Source organism: Bombus fervidus, chromosome 1, assembly GCF_041682495.2.
Source record: "Bombus fervidus isolate BK054 chromosome 1, iyBomFerv1, whole genome shotgun sequence".
NCBI classification, from domain to species: Eukaryota; Metazoa; Arthropoda; class Insecta; order Hymenoptera; family Apidae; genus Bombus; species Bombus fervidus.
Window position 1 is genome coordinate 19,551,501 of NC_091517.1, and position 18,864 is coordinate 19,570,364.

The following is an 18,864-nucleotide window of genomic DNA, read 5'->3' on the forward strand; positions in this document are numbered from 1 at the left end:
TTGCCCCACGGTCTTCGCCACTTCAACGTAATATCGATGACATCCGGTAATTGGACTCAAAGTGATTTGCCTAAATCGATTAATTTGATCGAACCAACCAATTATTTCAATTAATACAAGCTGCATTCGAAATTCGTGTATCTCGTGTATACACATCAGGTCAGAGAAAAGCTTTTATCCATCCGAGTAGAACTTTCGTGGTTCTCGAGTACGCGTGTCGTTTCTCATGCATTTAAAGCTTTGTTCAAATTAGTCGATTTATTTGAGCTCGAGCGAGTGGAAACCTCTTTATCACTGTGAATTTGTTACTTAATTGATACTCTTATATGCCCTTGTCCTTTAAGCTCTTACATCTATTCTTAATTAGTCAAGTCGTTTGATTTTTGACAAGCATTTTGAAACCATTTTACTAGCGCGAATTTACTGTTTTACTTGAGATTATCTGCTATTTATATTGAAACGTATATGTACATATATATACTTTTGAGTTTTAAACGAACTTTCTATTATTCCTATACCATTGAAACGCTATTTTAAGTTTCAAACGACATTAAATCAGATAGCTCGACCTCGAGTTTTAACGCATACAGCGTTTTAAAGCACACCTGTGAAGTAAAACAGTAAACACGATATAAAAACTCTCTCCCTATAATAAGAAATCCTATTTCAATGGTGTTTTAATCCCATTGACGAAGCATCGTGACAGCCGCAATGCGGATTCGTTGAATAAAAATTTCCTGGCACGGTCATTTTTATAACGCTATTAACCGTTTTAGAATCAGGGATTTTTAAGAATCTGTGTTGGATTGCGACATGCAGCGCGATAGCGCTTCGTTCATTTATTGAAAAGTGCTGATCGATGCAATCGCACTGCTCTTTTTTGTTTCGTTGAAATATTCCATTCCACGCGCTCGCGCTTCGTTCCATCAGTTATATCGGAAACATTATACTTAATACTCAAAAGTTTGCGAAACATCCGTGCTTTACATTTTATTTGCGTGATAACATTCTATAATACAAGATTTGATTTTCCAATTCAAGAGCTAATTTATACATTAGTTTTTTTTCATTTGGTTTACGTTTAATAATAATAAAAAAAAAAAAAAGTAATTACGAGAGGAAACTCTGATATGACTTGCGGCGAAATATGTTCGGAACCGAGCATGTTGCGAATTGACGATCGTGACCAAACATCACGACATAGTTCACCACAGTACGTGGACGGCGCGATCGTGCTACGTGACGCTAAAACGGTTAACGTTACTGCGCGTACGACTGTTGAGTAGCGAAGATATTTATGTTGGGAATCGTTTTCAGAGCCCGGGATGCATCCCTGCGTTGACTTCCAAGGGGTTAAAATCAAACATGGGGCATTGTATACACCAGGGCCTTCGGTTTGCATTGTTTGCTATTGCTTCAATTCGGAACCGAAATGGTGCAATAGTGCATATTGTAATCTACCCACCGTAAGTATATGCTCATACAAATAGAAAAGTTTAATATAACTATGAGAAATTAAAGTAAACTAAAGTTAATCGCTTGCATGCTAATCATTGAAGCACGCATAGGCGATTCATCTAACTCATCTTGAATTTTAGAAAGACTAACATACCTGCTGAGTATAAATTCGAAGTTCTGTTCTTAAACAAGTACGTTGTAAGCTTTATATATCTTTTCATCGTAACGAAACTGTTCAAAGAAATGCTGAAATTATTAATTAGAAAAGAAGACTTCTACGCATCATTGTAGAAGTGTTTGCGAAAATATTCGTGAAACAATCACGTTGTTATAAGTTCTACAAGAAGAAATATTGAAAATCATGTTTCATTTATTTAGTTGAACGTATAAAAAGTATCTTGCGCTTGCGCAAAAAATCTCTTAAGGATACATACTTTATAATAATTGGAGTGCCGAACTTATTACGCGGATCGGCGTACAGGTGCCTTTTAACGAAACTAGGTTAATCATTTGTTATTTGTTTCTAACTTTCAACTTTATGATTTTTATGTAATAAAATTTTATACTCCGGTTCGATTTATAAATGATTCAGTTAAAATTTAACAGAATTAGAATTGAAATAATCATTTGTGCTTTATTAAAAGTTTCCTTTAGCGTCTCGTTTTGATACTTTTCTAAGAGTACTTTGCTAATCGTAATATTTAAATGGAGTTTTTTCAAAGGAAATAGACCTACATTTATAATGAGAATTCAGCAGATAAAATATTTTGTACAAAAAGAAATATTTCGAGTGTATAAATAGCTGCGCTATGACTTTTATATATGTCAGATATAATATTCCTTTTGGTTAACGTATCTAACGTTTTTCCACGCGAAATAGCGTATATTTACATTTATGTCTCTCCGTTTCTGAGTAGTAAAACCTAGCATTCATGCGACTGGTAAGTAGTTTCGTACAAGAAGCATAAAATAAGTAAGAAATATGAGACATCTTATAAGAAAAATAAAATTGTTTGTATATTTCGTTACATATTCGTCAGAATACTGATATTAATAAATATACAAGTTAAGATGTAAAAATTTAATAACTATTAAAATTACATATTCAGATATTAAATAAATTTAATGCGAATAAAAGTTAAATTTTTTAATAAAGATTTGGTATGAAATTGCATTTATTACGAAAAATTTATTCATTGCTTTATAATATGATAGAACGAGAATCATAGCTGTGTATGTCATTTAGCATGTGTGTGTGCTTTAATATTTTATTATAAATGTTTTTTATTATAAAAAATGCTTTTATTATAAAAATGCTAAATGCAATAGCAGACGTTCATAAGAAATTCATAAATTTTTCTTCATCGAAAATTTCGATCGTTGTATTGAAAAATTAATTATCTTTTATTTCTCTCGAACTACGTATTGATCGAGAAATTCGTGATGGCTAAATTGCGAATTTAATGCACCGAAGTCGTCTGAATCTTTTACAAGCATATAAATACATCGTCGAATTAACAGGTCAGTTACTTAAGGTTGTAACAGAAAGAAAGAGGAAGGTGAAGAAAGTCTTGCCTTTGAATGCAGAACACATCGAAAGTCTACAGTTCACTGAACTTACCAGAGAATTCAATTAAGTGGCAAATTAAACCATTGGACCGAATCTGTTTCAAATCGTAAGTTCGAAAGTTCTATCCTTTGAATTTTTAAATCAGTCAACTTTCTTTTTGTACGTACGATAATGAATATAATTCATAAATTAACAAGGTATGCAATTGAATTGGAAGCTCTTCTTCCTGGATTTAATTTAGATTAAGAAAAATCATATAATAACAAAATCATTTACTTACAGTTGATACTGTGTGTACTTTATTCAAAAGTGAAACGTTTTATTACCGAAAATATTAGTGTTGGTTATTTATAGCCTGTTTGAAAAAGTAATTTAATTTCGATTCACCTTGAATCAGCTTTTATTTATTTATTCGGGTTAATTAATCTCTAATAAAATGGAAATACCAATCCAGCAGTATAATTATCTTCTTGCTCTTCTGTACAAATGGGAACGCGTTAGAAAAATAGAAATTCGTAATTAGCGATACAGCATTCCCCAGGCCAGTGAATATTTTTCCATCGGGAGAAGTCAGATCGAGCGATGCGAGATTTATACGCCTGTTCTGTCAGTTATCCCAATATCTGTTACGCGATAGGAAATGAACGAACTGAATAATGGATGTATTATTGGCATAAAATTACTTGATCTAGGCCACCATTTTTCCTCTACCCTTCCATCATTTTCATTTTTTTTCTTTGCGAAACACTTTGCTAATCGCGAGAAGTAGCATTCACTTCTGCGAATCAATTACGGTTCGTGAGAAACTGTATTATCACCTGGTGCGTATTCGAATTATCCTCGATTATTCTCGGCTATTTCCGTTTCCATTGGTGTTACATAAGTACTTGTTTGATGTACTTACAGAGTAAGACAATAACCATTAATACGTTCAATGTCCTCGATATTATAAAATGAGAAATGAAAATACGTTGAAATCTAACTTTCACATTCGCGAGACTCTGTACAGCTTCGAAACTCTCGTGTTTTAAGCTTAATAAAAAGTCATATCGTTGTAATAGGATTATTTCAGCTAGGAAAATTACGTGTTGCATGTGAAACGTTACAAAGCCACGAGCTTTCTTCCAGGCTAATATACATAGCCGCTCTATCGAACTTTCCATCTAAACTGTTGCACTCACAACATGTAGATTTTGTGTTTCAATTTTTTTATTTACAGTCCAGTGTAGTTCGACTAGGTAAACTTTTTCAGCCCTTCTAGATAGAATATATTTTATAGAGAGACGTACAACTCCATAGCCAGAGCAGGAAGCCAGACAGATCAATAAATTGGGTTATCTTTAAATTACGGACAATAATTTCATCGACACGACTTTACCGATACCGAGTTTGTCAGCAATGTCTATTAAAGTTTATTTACCGATATATTGAAATCACCCACAATCATTTCATCGATATCCTCCTTTTCCAACAATTATTATACTTGCTGCCATATATTATCGTTAATTATACGTCTTTATTTACACATTCGTTCCCGTGCATAACGAGACAAAGGAAGAAACGAAAACGATACGTTGCCATGGCGTATTGTTAAATTATTAATTAACGTGAGGTATACATTTACATGAATGCTTCCAAATGTCAATTATATTTCATGAAACTGAATACATGTTATTTTACTGTACATAAATAAAATTATAAAGACAAATTACGTGCTAGTGCTTTTACGAAATCTATTTCTGTGTATTTTAGACGTTTCTCTATTAATCCTTATATTCTTCCTGGTCTTGTTTAGTTCGTCGGAAGTAAAAATACGTTAAGCGAATCAGGTAATCTATTTGAGCGATACAATGGTTCAGTCTTCTCTTATGTAACTAACAAAAGAGAAAACAAGTCTTTGGTTATACAACATTTCATAACATCCAAAGTAACTGGAACACTAATTAGTTGAAGTCGAACGAGATACAAGTCATCGTCCGTAAATACATTCATTATGATCATTTTAAGTTTAAAGAAATATCGTTATAAATTCATGATATAAGAGAAAGAGATTCAGAACTTGAATTCATTTGTTGGAACGCCCTGGGCAAAAGTACATAAAGGAACTTTCTTCCAAGACCAATTGATAGTACTGACGTAATCAAGAGTGTGACGATATTGCCAGCAACGTTTCTGCAAATAGAAGACTAACTTATTTACGAATTGCTATAACACGATTGCCGCTGGTAATACGGTTAGTAATCGCTTTATTGAATTTTCGCTTGATGTGACGTCGTCGAGCTCCCAGCGAGATTCTTCCCCTTGTAAGACTATGTTCCTGCCACGGCTGTACTTCTGAGTTACTTCACGTTCACGAAGAAATCCTTTTTGCTCTTATATGTCATAGACTTTTCTTAAATTTTACTTTTAAATTACATTACAATTACAAGTTAAAATAATAACCTTCCACGCTTTATTACTTGAAGGTTTTCTATAAAATTTTCTATGATTATTTTACTACAATATCCTCAAAAATATGATGTATGTATATATACTATTAAATATTATTAATCTATTGTCAAACTATAGTACATTTTGGAAACTGTCAATTACAATAATGAAACAAAAAAAGAAAGAAAAAAAATAATAAGAAAGTTCGTTAAAATATGTGATTTTTCAATCAAGATATAGAATTTGTTCAAGTAATATAGATTACGATAGCGATGGTGACGGTATCGACGAATGGACTGATTCTTCGAGCGAAAATAAATTGGTAGTACAGAACGATGTATTGTCCCAGGGAGTATCGATTTGGAAGCAGGGTTTTAAAGTACATGTGCTCTTGGCTGGGTTTGACAATTAATATTTCTGCTTGATTTCTAATATATAAAAAGGTCACAACTATATGTCTTTAAACTTAAAATAATTGAACTAACAATTTCTTTAAATTTAAATTAGTATTTATCCTTTTTAATTCTTTTTAATTACAACTTCACGTTTAAGTCAAGTGTAAACATAATCGATCGTTCTTGAAAACTTGATTCCCTGCGAAGAGAAAAATATTTTTCAACAAACAAGATCTGGTTCTACGTTTTCTATCCACTCCTTTCCAGATAAATCTCTCTATTTAAAATCATAGGTCGTCGCTCTCTACAGGTATTTCCTTGAAAAGGTTAAAGTCGTTTTTGTATGAAACCCAATTTAGAGAAGAAGGGAAATCCGCGGAAAGTTCTTTCAAGTTTCCCTATGTTTGAACTCGAGTCAAAGCCATCTTATTCCCAATAACGTGATATTACGTTTAACTTCCCAGAGAATTTCTCTGATTCCGTGTGATAGCTTCAATGTTTTTGAAATATGTAATTGACGTTGTAACATCAACGCTTTGCAGTGCGAATTTAATTTTAAGTCGTAATTTCCGTGTTTGCGTGGCAAGCGCATAAAATCGATAGCGCATACAAATACGTCTTCTTTGCCAATAACGCACTATAAATATAAATATTTGAATAAATATTGCGAATTTCATGTTGATAAAAGATTCACGCTATTGGCTTGTAATCAATTATTAGCTATATTTAAGTTGAAACGGCTGCGTTAGGTTTTTTCTCTTATTTAAAATTATTTGGATTGATAACTTGAGTGAAAGTTCTAACATGTAATTTGTTCTTCTTTTATAAATAGTTTACAGAAGATAAGGCGTGAGTAACTTCTCGTCTGTCGCGATCATGCCATTATACATACCTATGTATAGCACGTATACTAAGCTAACTAAAATGTCAATTCAGAGAAACGGAAACTTAAGAAAATCTGAAGGAAGATAGAACTTTCGAGATCTGCCGGGAATGTAAGATGTTAGATAATCTTCCTCGTCTTCCAACACTTTCTATTTTAGTTAGTAATTATTAGTACATGTTAGGAAAGCAATTAGAATTTCTGTTCTTAAGCGAAGTATAATTTAAATTTTGTATGTACACAAAAATGTTAAATATCAAATAACTACTAGAGACTGCAATAAACATAGTATAATTAATTTTTTTATATAAAATTATATTGTTATCTAAATATTTTAAATTGGATGAAGAAACAAATTATGACGCAGATAAAAAAGGACATTTTAACTAAAGGGATCAATATAGAAATTTATCTATTTAACGGTGATTAAATCAACCCTCTATCCGTTCTATTAATTATGCCTCATTAAACTGTGATTACTAGCTATGAGGATACGCTACTTGATAAACATTCTGATAAATACATCAAAAGAATCAAATATATAAATTCTTACAACAGTAGTTATATTGTATGAATTCCATTTTCTAGAAGCTTCATTTGTGAAACGACAATTTTCCGGAATACGGATTTATTGTAGCTATAGCTATAGGATCTCTAGCTGACAGACTTACCTTACGTAAAGAATCCCTGTCTCCCGTTCTACCCTATCGCGGTTCTCCCCTTACCTTATACGCTTTGTTGAGCAAAGTAATATTGGCACATATCTCGGCTCCGGTTACAATCATTAGTTTCCGCTTAAACGGTTAAAATCACGTAACACGCGGTCTACTCTCGTTTATTCGACATGCAGGCCATCTAGTCGCATGCGACAAGTTTTATGTTAATCCCGACCGATTACAATATCTTTCTCTCGTTTACAACGAGACTGGCAGTTGCGTGCTTTTCAACGCAAAAGCCGCGATATTTGCACGAGAACGTAACTTCAGCCGATTTTATTGTACTGTTCTCATGTGGACTTCGTTTGTACCACTTTCGTAACAGAAATACGATATGTAGAACATAGCATTCCGTTATGCGATATTCTCAGTTCCTAAAAAACAGTTCTGAAAAATCAGAGATAATTTTTTCCCTACAGTTGTAAATTTGCGTGAAAAATTACAAACGTAAAGATGTTTGGTGCATGCACAGTTTCCCCTTTCATTTGCGCGGACATGCAAGAAAGATTTACTTTTCCACAGTAAAACTGTATGTATTGTAATTTCATTTTTACAATGGTTGAACATCCTACTATGCATAAATTTAATATTGATATAAGCAGGTTTCGTGTCAAGTATTACATCTGATGTATAAGCACACGCGTGTACACGCCCTGGTTTATATGGCTTATGGTAGATACCGAAAAGATTATTGAGTTGGACGTCTGACTCAACATCAATATTTTACTTAGGGGATAACATGTTGGTGAATGGCACGGGAAATGATGAATGAAGACATATTTCTGTGAGGTACATAAAATGGTAGTCAGAATGAATTTTGACGCTTGGAAACAGCAAAAGAGTTGTTGATACTGTTATACACCTCAACCTATAAAATTTCGAAAATCGATGCAACCTTCTAACTTTATTGTACTTTGTTTCATAGCACAAAGTGTTGTTCCCGAAATATACGTTTATTGTTACAATAAACTTGATCAATGGCTCTGAAATACTATCTTTGAAAAAGCAATGGCGGAATTGGAGCAAAAAAAAAAAAAAAAAAAAATAAAAAAAAAAAAAGAAAGGAAATAAACAAAGACCTTGTTGGGTCATAACAATAAAGTATGCTACAGGAAAAATGTTTTCCAACGGATTGGGATGCGATGAGGTTTCAACGCTATGACGCGAATCGAGTGTTACTGACTGACGGATAAACAGTGCTTGCAAGAGCGCGTTTTTGGTGAATATACGATATACATGTATATGTAACGAAATATACTAAAACAATATTGACCATTTGTCGCTGAAAATATCGAAATACAAAACTTCCTGTTAAATTTTCAGAACAGGAATTCAGGATCATGGAACATGATTGGTACAATATTAAAAATAATATATCAGCTCAATTTCTTAATCTGTACATAAGATATGAATAAATTGGTTCATTTAATTTGTATGGATATTCAAACGCTTCTGTGAAATAAAATGTCAAGATTATAGAGTATAAAATTCATAGCTATGAAATAAATAAAACTCTGATATATTATTAAAAATATACGTTAGATTGTATATAGTGATATATGCAAGGATTACACGTACAAACTCATAATTAACACAATGCTACCGCAAACATTCTGCAATGTACCTTGCCAAAAACACTCTTCATTCACCTCCAAACTCCTCAATTCTCTTCATCTAACCACCTACAAACCATTCACAATCATGCAATTCTCGACAAAAGAAGAATTTATCGTCAGTTGTCCTTAACACCTCGTTCATTCATTCGATCACTATTTCCTCCAACTGCGATGAACGGACTACATTTTTCCACGTCTCTATTCCATTCTCTGGATGACCTGAATTCTCGACCTGTCAAGGGACGATTGATCTGTACAATTAATACATTTCTTTTTATTATAGCATTGTAAAAACTTCCGTGTTGGAACAAGATGTTGCGAGTACACATGCCTGGATAAGAAAACTAAAAATTCTACCGATTCTGATAAACTTAAACCTGGCGGATATGAAGGATCTGCTGTCTCCAATTTTAACATGTTTGAGAAATTCTATGCTTTGCTGGTCTTAATAGTCGCTATGATGAGAGCACGAATGGACTCTCTGTAAGGATTTAGATGGCGCCATTGACGAAATTCCATCCTAAACGTCAATCATCAACATCAGCCATACGGGAAAGAAGAAAGTACCATGTAGTGTGTTAGAGAATGATCAATTATATCCTATACATCGATCATCAACATTAACCATAATAAGGGAAAAAAGAAAGTATCATGTACTGTGTTAGCGAAAGATCAATTGTATCTATCCAATTATATCCAATTATATCTAATTATATCTAATTACATCTAATTATATCTATCTAATTATATCGTATTATTACCAAAGGAGATTTTCTTGTTCTTTCTATTCCCTTTATTTCATTTGAATGGATGTTTGTAGTGAAAAAGTGTGGTAAGATTACGTCAGATCGGTTTGACTCGTTTTTGCATAGTTTAAAAGAATGAAAAATGATGATGAATCAATGACACACAGAAAATTGTAATCTGTTGTAATTTCTGTCTAATGGTACTGTAATTGATTATATTTTGTTCAATATTTTTCATATTTTATTATATAATTGGGGGATATGTATACATATACATATATATGAAAATATAGTGGTATACCTATTCCCTGATTTTTGTGATTTCTGTGAAACTGTTATAATTCATTGTCACTTGTATGAAGGATGGAAGTATAAGAAATTGATAATGTTACTAATAATATTTACGAAGAAAAAATAAGTTGTTGCATATATGGTAAAATAATTCTATGTTAAACGCGAAACACGCCAACGTGATTGTCATATTTTAAGAACGAAATTAAGCGAATTAAACGAATTTAACAAATTAAATGATAAAGTAACTATCAGAGACTGTTAAGCTATTTTTATACTTGAAAAGTAATTCGCAAAGTAATATAATATAATACTACCGAATTATATCTCTTTCAGAATTTGTCCTTAACATCTTGCTTCATAACTTCTTAAATTATACCTCTCAAACTTATTGGCTACTTTGGTGTTGTCACGAACGAAAACCGATAAAATATTAATCTTAAATATAGATTGCAAGATGTTAAACTTATTAAAAGTTAATTTTTTATTATAATTACGAAAATTATGAAAATACCAAGCGGAACAAATACGGAACATGAATGGCTCAACGGACCAAAGAGCGGCACGCCGACAAAATAAATTAAATTATATACAATAATAAATTAAAGATCAAAAACACTACAAAATTACACTCTACCACACAATAATTCTCTATACAATAGGTACACACATTGAATCGACTTTTCACAACGATAAGAACCAACAGAACCAATTACCAAACGAAACTTTCATAAGGCAACGATATTACAGGAATCAAATTAGTAATTTCGATCTATTATCGATATAGTATAGTTATCAAGAAAAATTGCTCTTTTCTTTCAATGCATTATATATCTGGCAGTCGGACGTGCCTATGGCCATCTAGCAGTATAAATACGACGCTTTTAGAAAGTGACAGCGGCGTCGCGTTTCAAAAACTTTTTTTATTTCGTTCATCATTAAGAAGATTGTGATGGAAGGACGTAATAGGGTTAAAGACGACGAATTCTTAGGGAAGAATGCTTCAAGAGATTCTATAGGGATCGATGATCGTTCCGTTGAGTGGTTCATTCGAAGTTTGGTCAGGATTATCGAGATGAAAGGGTCGAGAGCTTGGTCGAATATCAACTTTGACGGTTCAGCGCCTCATCTCTTTCCAAACTCACCAGTCACGAGCTGCGGTTCACTGAATACATCTTGTTGGAATATCCCTTCTGGATTTTAGCACGAGTAATATGGTGTGTTTGAAAAGGAATTTTCTTTGAAGCAATTTGATTTGATAGAAAGGTCTTTTCGTAAGGTAGTTTGTCGATAAAAATGTTTTACTACTGACGTAAGTGAAACGAGTACTTTGGAATTTAAATAAAATCGATGACCAAATGGAATATATCTTTTTTTCGATTTTCATTCATTCAAAGTCCTGTATCTAAATTTTATTTTAATTATTTGAAGCAAAAAGTATGCCTTTTTATTTTCTTTTACTTATAACATTCATCATACTATGCTTTATTTATGTGTTAAAGTACGTATTTTATGAGTTAAGGGATAGATTGGATATGGAAACTAGATGCTACATCGTTAATTCTCAAAATTTATTAAAAAATTTTTGATGTCTAAATGTTTCTCTTATTCGGTGTAAATCAATGTTATACTATTATATCTATATGTGTGTATATTACAGAAGGACCATACTATTAGACACTAACAGCTTCCTTCTAACATAATCTTTTCATAGAATCTTATAATTTTTTCCTCCTCAATGTCTTCTAACAAAAAGTGGGTGACAAAGGTTCGAATTTCAGCGTGTTGAGAAAGTTGCTCGTTTAAGTTTCTGATTTCAAAAATGGCTTTTTTGTACCAGCAAGAATGAAGATAAATGCACGGCACTGAGAAGTAACGAGTTAATCCTCGTTTCACTTCAACTAAATGAAACGCTCTAATCTGTAACACGTCCATAAGATACGGTTGATGATGGTAGTTGTTTCATGTTGGTCGGTGTCTCAACTTTTTAATTTAGTTATTGTGCTCAATTTAATGACATGGCGATCTGAGTTGAAGAAAATAACAAGAGATTCCTTTTATATAAGATTTTTATTTTTACGTATTAAACACAAGGAAGAAGTAGTGATCTTTCTTTTATCGATGTGATCATATTAGGGGAACGCAGTAAATGGCTTCTGCAATATCACGGAACTATTCGTATCACTCGATTAACTGAGTTGTCAGAGAGTCTTGGTCAGACGTTCTCAATTCTTGAAGCGTTTATTTATTGATTAAAAAATAGTTCAAAATCTTTTCCGATTTTCTCAAAAGAATTTTTAAATTAAATATTTAAGATAACATTTAATGAATTCAAATTGAAACGCCTTATTTTATTACATAAACGATAATTAGAAAAGAGAAAGAATTCCATACAAAGTGTTTCAAGATTTTTTAAACCTTTGCAAATTTACTATAATATACTAAAGGAATGTTAGTAATTTGTCATCTTCCAATTTTCAATTTCCTTAAAATTTGTATAAAATTTAAATCTACCTTTTATTAGTAATTTAAAAGTCATTACTTTTTTCAATGATACAAGAAATAGTACCTTAAAAATCGCATAAGGAATACGCAAAATACGTCGAAGGTAACCGAGTAAAAAAAAAAATTTAATGATAAACACCTGGATACTTGTTGAAATTCGCACCACTCGATGCGAGCAAATTGTTCGAAAGGAAAACGCGTTCAGCCGCCACGGCTGTGGAATTGGGATCACTTAATTACTTCCGTTTGAATCCATCCATTCTTGTTTAACGGCCTATGTGTTTTCAATATCATATCATTTTCGAACATATTGTTTCTGAAAGATGAAACAATGTGGCAAAACATATGTGAATATATATCACGAGCGAAACAGAAGTGCGAAGATTCTTCGGAACGATAATAATAAAATTGCATAGGATATATGGATGGAACTCAGGGCAAAGGTGTAAATGGTATTGTAAGCTTTGAAACGACAATATAGAACGAGAGAAAATAGATCAAAAACTTGAATTGAGCCCTTTGAAGTTAGGAACAACAAGCTTTGATGTTTTGTTTAAAGGAGAGAAGTTGAGTTATGCGAAAGTTGTATGGGTTCTCTGAAGGTAAATGAGATTTTATTACTGAGTAAATAAACTGGATTTCAAGTTTCTTTTGAATATTATAAATTTACCGGTTTTGGTGACATTTTATCATTAGTCCTATGATAATATATCTTGTTAATTAATTTTTTTATTATAAAAATATTACTTCTAAATTCTCCGCTTTAAAGAACCAAATCACGTGACTAAAATTTTTAAAGTCTTCCCATATTCTTGAGGAAGTTATAAAAGGTTGATAGATAGTCAGTATTAATACTTAACCGAGTATCAGTGATGGTCATATAATCGGTTAAATGAAAATTCTATTTTTTCAAATATATATTATATACGTCAATGTTAATTATTATCTGTGCTGGCATAGTGAATAAATAAATTGATGTTCCGTGTTTTAATTATTAGAATAACAGTACGTATTTTCTATGTGTATTTTATAGGGTGTCAAAAAATTATTTGTTATAGTTTTGGGAGGTAGAGATCTGTTAAGTACTCATTACGAGGAACGAAGGTCTCAGAAAACCGTAATCGTAACCGATCGTAAAGGATCCATTCTTTTGGGAAAAGCAGTTTAAAATTTCATTGATCCTTACACTAATTTTATTATCTAAGTACAAAATATATATACACTTAAGTAGATAACATAGTAATATTAAACAATATATTATCTTGTTGTCTTCATTCTCTTTAAGTTGTATTATCGCTTATTACTATTCTTATGAATTTATATAAAACCTTTCATTTGCCATTGAAAGGAAAGGAACCGCTCTGTGATCAATATTCATTATAAAAATAATAAGTATAATAATAAATAATAGGTATAATAATAAATAATATAGCTTAGCAACACTCTCAGGTACTACTAACATAAGATCGTTTTTCGTGAGTTAAGATATATGTGAAATTACGAAACATAATCATGAGTAGTATTAGGAGTAGTTTCAAAGGCACTAACTAATAATAAGCTTTTAAATGTATAATAATAGGTCGATGTGTAGAAACGGAGCATGAATTTACCGTACAAACAAAAATATAATGCAATTGGTATAATGGCTTTAATTATAAAATAATGGGTATATAATAAGGACAACAGCTAAGTAGATAATATGATAGGGTAATATATAATTATTAGAAAAAAAAAATATAAAAATAAAAAAAATAGAAAAATATAAAAATAACAAAAAAAATAAGTAGATAACATGAATATGTATAAAATAAATGTAGATAATATAGTGGGAAAATGTATATAGTGTAGTGGGTATAATAATAAACAATTAAGTCACTATAAGTTAGGATGATATATAATTATTAACGAAAAAAATACAAAAATAAAAAAAAATAGAAAAATAGAAAAATAACAAAAAAAATAAGTAGATAACATGAATATGTATAAAATAAATGTATATAGTAACTTAACATCGTTTTTCGTGAGTTAAGATATATGTGAAATTACGAAACATAATCATGAGTAGTATTAGGAGTAGTTTCAAAGGCACTAACTAATAATAAGCTTTTAAATGTATAATAATAGGTCGATGTGTAGAAACGGAGCATGAATTTGCCGTACAAACAAAAATATAATGCAATTGGTATAATGGCTTTAATTATAAAATAATGGGTATATAATAAGGACAACAGCTAAGTAGATAATATGATAGGGTAATATATAATTATTAGAAAAAAAAATATAAAAATAAAAAAAATAGAAAAATATAAAAATAACAAAAAAAATAAGTAGATAACATGAATATGTATAAAATAAATGTAGATAATATAGTGGGAAAATGTATATAGTGTAGTGGGTATAATAATAAACAATTAAGTCACTATAAGTTAGGATGATGTATAATTATTAACAAAAAAAATATAAAAATAAAAAAAATAGAAAAATAGAAAAATAACAAAAAAAAATAAGTAGATAACATGAATATGTATAAAATAAATGTATATAGTAACTTAACATCGTTTTTCGTGAGTTAAGATATATGTGAAATTACGAAACATAATCATGAGTAGTATTAGGAGTAGTTTCAAAGGCACTAACTAATAATAAGCTTTTAAATGTATAATAATAGGTCGATGTGTAGAAACGGAGCATGAATTTGCCGTACAAACAAAAATATAATGCAATTGGTATAATGGCTTTAATTATAAAATAATGGGTATATAATAAGGACAACAGCTAAGTAGATAATATGATAGGGTAATATATAATTATTAGAAAAAAAAATATAAAAATAAAAAAAATAGAAAAATATAAAAATAACAAAAAAAATAAGTAGATAACATGAATATGTATAAAATAAATGTAGATAATATAGTGGGAAAATGTATATAGTGTAGTGGGTATAATAATAAACAATTAAGTCACTATAAGTTAGGATGATGTATAATTATTAACAAAAAAAATATAAAAATAAAAAAAATAGAAAAATAGAAAAATAACAAAAAAAAATAAGTAGATAACATGAATATGTATAAAATAAATGTATATAGTAACTTAACATCGTTTTTCGTGAGTTAAGATATATGTGAAATTACGAAACATAATCATGAGTAGTATTAGGAGTAGTTTCAAAGGCACTAACTAATAATAAGCTTTTAAATGTATAATAATAGGTCGATGTGTAGAAACGGAGCATGAATTTGCCGTACAAACAAAAATATAATGCAATTGGTATAATGGCTTTAATTATAAAATAATGGGTATATAATAAGGACAACAGCTAAGTAGATAATATGATAGGGTAATATATAATTATTAGAAAAAAAAATATAAAAATAAAAAAAATAGAAAAATAGAAAAATAACAAAAAAAATAAGTAGATAACATGAATATGTATAAAATAAATGTAGATAATATAGTGGGAAAATGTATATAGTGTAGTGGGTATAATAATAAACAATTAAATCACTATAAGTTAGGATGATATATAATTATTAACGAAAAAAATATAAAAATAAAAAAAATAGAAAAATAGAAAAATAACAAAAAAAATAAGTAGATAACATGAATATGTATAAAATAAATGTATATAGTAACTTAACATCGTTTTTCGTGAGTTAAGATATATGTGAAATTACGAAACATAATCATGAGTAGTATTAGGAGTAGTTTCAAAGGCACTAACTAATAATAAGCTTTTAAATGTATAATAATAGGTCGATGTGTAGAAACGGAGCATGAATTTGCCGTACAAACAAAAATATAATGCAATTGGTATAATGGCTTTAATTATAAAATAATGGGTATATAATAAGGACAACAGCTAAGTAGATAATATGATAGGGTAATATATAATTATTAGAAAAAAAAATATGAAAATAAAAAAAATAGAAAAATAGAAAAATAACAAAAAAAATAAGTGGATAATATGATACAAGTATAGCATAATTGGTGTAATAATATACAATAATCTTACAAACACTAATCTTATATCTAGAGAGAAATGTATGTTAATCGCAGAATATTAATAATAGGTCGTTGTTAATCGTTAATAGTATATATCTATTAGTATATATCACTATAAGTTAGGGTGATATATATAGAAGATTAAATGTTAATAATAATAGTAGTTCTCGTAATTACTTAGTAATTATAGTAGTTCTCGTAGTAATTAATAACTATAATTGGTGTAATAATCTTATATATATAATTGGTACAATGATCTTATAAACAGTAATCTTATATCTAGAGAGAAATGAATGTTAATGGTAGAGTAGTAGTAGTAGATCCGTAATCGTTGTTGAAATTAGTAACACGTCGTTCCTTATGATTTTACCCGCTTTCGTTCAAAAAAGGAAATTATCGTTTAATAATAAGCTTTTAATTATTTTAATTAATAATAATAGTTCGTTGAGTAGAAATTCTATACGAGATGCCGTGCGAAGTACAATACTTGAGGGTAATCTATGTCCTTACAAAGTTTTCTGCAAGAATTTTGTGGGCTAGATTTCATCGTTGCCGTTGAAAGTTAGGAAAACTGGAACGAAAACTTAGTCTTGAAAGATATTTTGTCTTAGGATAGAAACAGTTACTTTACTAGCAACATTATTAATTTTCAGAATATCAAAATTTTAGTGATATAATCAGAATCAGTTCGTCCTTTGAATACGTTTGATTTATTTTATATTCGATTTTGACACGTAGATCAAGAAAGTTTGAAAATTAAAGTAGAAATGAAAATTAGAGTAAATAGATGTTGACGTGTAAAAGTAGATATGAACATTGATGTTATTTGATGTTGTATCCGTGTTTAGAATAGGAATAAAATCGAAGGATTAATGAAATTTCAAACATTTTTCTAAGAGAATGATTTCGATTAATCCGAAACAAGCCGTGACAAATAAATTTTTGACACCTCGAACGAAGATGTATATCAATGTCTCCATCAATACACATATTCAGTATTTATATATCCGTGCAATACAGAGTATTTTTTGAGACAAAATGTTGTTTATCTATTTAAGAGACTAATACAAAAATACCACATAGAGAATTTGTTACTGTTAATACTCCGTATTTTCGTATTAAAAATATCTAACCGGACATCCTGGAGCAGCTTTAAGTGAATGAGATGATAAGTCGATTAGATATAGGCACGTGCTCAATTATATTTAATATAGTAACTTTTAGAATAGAAAGTGGACTTCTAGTATAAAAATAGAATAGAAAGTAGAATAAAATGTGTAGAATAAAATCAAGGCTTGTAACGGACTCAATTTCAATATAGTACACTTTTACGTTAAGTATTTTGCTCATTGGTGACCTCATTCTAATCTTTTTCTTCTCTTCTTCACTTTTTTCTCCTACGCGATCTTTACACAACACAATCTTGTTTTCCATTTGATGAACATGACACGAGACGAGAGAATAATTTATGAATACGATTTTCAAGTGGTTCTATTCGACAATTATTAAGCTTTCATTTGTACCAATGTCCACATAATCATGGCCAGTCGTGGATGATGCGGTTACGCATTAATTCACTTTAACAACTCTGAGTAATGGTTATTATCATACTGTAAATGAACACGTTAAAATTACGCTAATGGCAGTTGCTTCGAGCAATTTGTCCGTTTACCTCAAGTTTATTTGCAATAAAAAGAACATCGCTTCTGCAAACGTGTTAATCGGATAACGGCGAATTTCGCCTCGCAAATACGGACATGTGAAACATTTTGAAGTTACGTTGACGCGAGAGTAATTGGTTCTCTTAAATTGTTCAATTTCCATTTCTTTCACCATGTATATTCGAGTGTTAAATTTGAATTGCAGAGCAGTCGGAAGTAGAGGTTCACCTCGTCGATATATCGACAGGGACATGAATTCTCTCCCCATAGGGCGAATACTTTTTCCATCAAATTATTAAACCGAGTCAAGTTTTCAAACCCATCCATTTAATTTCATCGTTTTACATCAAACATTCCAAACTTTTTTTTTAAATGCTTTACCTATATTTCACCTCGCTAAATATTCTGTATTTTTGCTGCTACCACCATTTATTGGTAATTATATATATGTAATTAACGTTTTGAATCTGGAAATTCAAAATAACGTTTCTCAATATGAAAGGAAATGATTTTATGTTTTATATAGGATAGTAAAAATGATACAATAAGTTTCAGTAAAATAGTTTCAATATAATTTCTGGTTTTTTT